Source organism: Littorina saxatilis, linkage group LG11 (genome assembly GCF_037325665.1).
Source record: "Littorina saxatilis isolate snail1 linkage group LG11, US_GU_Lsax_2.0, whole genome shotgun sequence".
NCBI classification, from domain to species: Eukaryota; Metazoa; Mollusca; class Gastropoda; order Littorinimorpha; family Littorinidae; genus Littorina; species Littorina saxatilis.
In genome coordinates this window covers 7752735-7755908 of record NC_090255.1, presented here as the reverse complement: position 1 = coordinate 7755908, position 3174 = coordinate 7752735, and the positions used below count along the sequence as shown (strand labels likewise).

Here is a 3174-nt window from a genome sequence, read left to right as displayed (position 1 = left end):
CGCAACTACTACCCCGCTCTTCTTGTCAATTTCACTGCCTTTGCATCGAGCGGTGGACTGACGATGCTACGAGTATACGCTCTTGCTGTAAAAATGCAGTGAGTTCAGTTTCATTCTGTTAGTTGGACAGCTTGACTAAATGTTGTAATTTCGCCTTACGCGACTTGTTTTTGTTTACGGTAACACCTAGCTGCGTGTTGGCTTTTGACACCACAGCGACAGAGTCCTGGACAGGAAAACGCCCCGTAATGACAGATCTGTGGCTTGAAGATATCATCTGGCTCGTGTGTATCAGCCTGCTCGTACACTGTGGAAGCTTTAGTCCTTGAGTGAGTGTGTATCTGTGTGTGTGTGTGTGCGTGTGTATGTGTGTGTGTGTGTGTGTGTGTGTGTGTGTGTGTGACAAATTGAAATGCAAATATACAAATCAAAAAGCTTACTTGATTGTTTAAGCAGACAGAACACTTCACAACGTCGAACAAGAAGATCCCTCGTCTAGCCGACACATAAAAAACAGAGTATTCCAAAGGTTTAACAAGCAAAAATTAGAAATGAGACAGTGACAAAAGGTCAGGTGTCATGTCTACTGTCCCGAATGACACACGATTGCTGACATTTCACCATTGCCAAAAGAATAAACAAATAAGAAATAGGTAGAAAATGAATGTGAAAACTGACTTTGATTGTTGATCAGTATTTTCTATACCACTAACAAATAATCTACTTACACATAGCTGTTTGGCAAATGTATGTTGCATGGGACACACTGACATGAAAGTGGAAGATGTTTTTCCCTCTAGAGAAACTACATATCAAGTTACACTTTTTGTGCTCTTCCATTCCAGTTGGCAATCAATTGTTAACGCATGTTATTAGAAAAAATAGAACGAAAACAGATTAGATAGAATGAAAAATGTACTGGTGATGTCATTTGGGACATACTGACATGAAAACGTCACCTTTTGTCATTGTCTCAAATACAAATTAAAAGACTACACCAAATCAAAATGAAAATGTACGAAACAAAAAGCTAACCTGAATGTTTTAGCAGACAGGACACTTCACAACGTCAACAATGAAGTTAGACACCTCCACAGACCGACACACAAAACACAAAATATCCCGATGAAGCGCGGCGAAGAGGCCGTGACCGCAAAAAAAAACCAACCGGTTTTGCAGTCATGTGACCTTTTGGGTGTTGCCCTCGGTACAAAAGCCTATCCCCAGGGTCAAATTACAAAGACTACATTCCCGGCGCCCATTTTGTGTGTGTCCACTTTGAGGTCAGTGTCGACTCAGTGTGCCACGGGTCTTTCAGTTGCAACACACGCACTCCTCTCCGCTCTTGTCACCCCCACCCCCACCCCCCACACACACACATCGGCCCTCACCTCCCATTTTTCCACGCGCAGTCCTGCCTGTATGGAAAGCCGTTTGGCTCATAACTATTACAGCTGTAATTTAAAATAAATACAGCTGTATTTAATGATAAATACAGCTGTATTTAATCATAAATACAGCTGTATTTAAAAATATTTACACCTGTATTTAAAAATATATACAGCTGTAATTTATAATAAATACACCTGTATTTAATAAAAAAAATGCACCTGTAATTAATAAAAAAAATACACCTGTAATTAATAATGATACTTATTGTATACGTTTAAGAAATAAATACAGCTGTATTTATCATTAAATACAGGTGTATTTATTTTAAATTACAGCTGTAATAGTTATGAGCCAAACGGCTTTCCATATGCCTGAGGTATCATCGACTGTGCTTGTTTTTTTGTTTTTTTTACCGCCGCGGGTTTCAGTAAGTTGCAACTCACATACTCCTCTCCGCTCTTGCACCCCCACCCCCTCCCACCACCACCAACCGACAGCCCCCCCCTCCCCCCACCCACACCTTTATTTTCACCTTTTGGAGGTGCACCAGTCCTTCAAGTTTCAAGTTTTATTTATTCCAATAAAAACCCCGTGAGGGTACATGGAAAATTAAAAAACACAATAAAAACACATTTCATTCAACACCAAATAAAAGGAACTAAAACAAAAAGAAATCAGACTATGTACAGAAAAGGGAGTTGAGGGGTGAGGGAGAGCAAAAACAATACAAGAAACAATTCAACAATAATAATAATAAATAATAATAATAATAATAATAATAATAATAATAATAATAATAATAATAATAATAATAATAATAATAATAATAATTGTCAGTAAGTACTGGTGTCACATGACTGATGTGAACCAGTTGATTGGCTAATGGCGATGCGCTAAAACTGTTAGCGCACTCTTGGAGTGCGCTAACTTTTCCACAGAGCGTATTCTTACGCCCTTTACCTAAGCAAGACTGTGCTCTCATCCTCAGAATTAATTACTGACATGTAGCTTATATTCTCCACAATACCAAATGACCATAAATTCCCTGCTTCTCAATTAAAGCAGAAGTGGTTTTTTTTCTGACAGATTGCATGTGCCTGTGCCACAGTGCGGCTGCCACTGATCTAAAAATAGAAGCCGCTCTGTTTCATCTAATTCTCGCCGACTTGCATAGATTCTTCTCATCGTGTTAGTGGCATGTAGCTTATCATCCACATTACCAAATGATGAGGTAATATAAAATTCCCACCCGCTAGCAGAAAACACAAGTGTTATTCCGATAACGTACCAGCTAGACCAGTTTGGAAGACTGACTCGATCGACTCTGTCATACGTAGCCGCACTGACTACACTGAAATACGACTGCATCAGTTCAGTAAATGAATGGTTTCCGAATTATTATTTCAAGGCAAGAACAATCGTAATCGAAAACGTGTAGGGTTCAGAACGTTCTTACCATTATAAGACTTATTACCAGCGTGCCTCGTGCGTGCAGACTCAGTCAAGACTGCATGCAGTGGTTTGATTGCCCTAGCAGACGACATAAACCCCGCTCAGCAAATTAACATGTTGGGCAAATGTGAACGAAAAAACGATGGGGATATAATACGTGTAGGGTTCAGAGCATTCTTACCGTTCATATTTAGTATCAGACTCCCCGATGAGTGAAGATACAACACGAGAAATATGCCACATTTGTTTTGAAAATGTGCGAACCGTCGAGTCCCGCGGCTTCGAGTCAATTCAAGGGGAGTCACTCCGCACAGTCAATCCGTCGAAGCT

The 3174-nt window shown here is 39.9% G+C and overlaps 2 protein-coding genes across 3 annotated transcripts in view; one reads left to right on the top strand and one right to left on the bottom strand.

Annotated features, from left to right (window-relative positions):
* Window positions 1-982, top strand: part of LOC138979673 (ER membrane protein complex subunit 2-like) — a 347725-nt gene extending 346743 nt beyond the window's left edge. The window contains exon 11 of the transcript XR_011460084.1: window positions 550-982. The gene's annotated coding sequence lies outside the window, so the exon portion shown is untranslated. The remainder of the gene's footprint in view (window positions 1-549) is intronic.
* The window catches only part of LOC138979670 (uncharacterized), a 54917-nt gene extending 53570 nt beyond the window's left edge, over window positions 1-1347 (bottom strand). Inside the window, exon 1 of one of the 2 annotated variants that reach the window (XM_070352387.1) lies at window positions 1036-1347. The gene's annotated coding sequence lies outside the window, so the exon portion shown is untranslated. The remainder of the gene's footprint in view (window positions 1-1035) is intronic. The other variant, XM_070352385.1, reaches the window with a different exon arrangement.
* Window positions 1348-3174: the final 1827 nt, after the last annotated feature.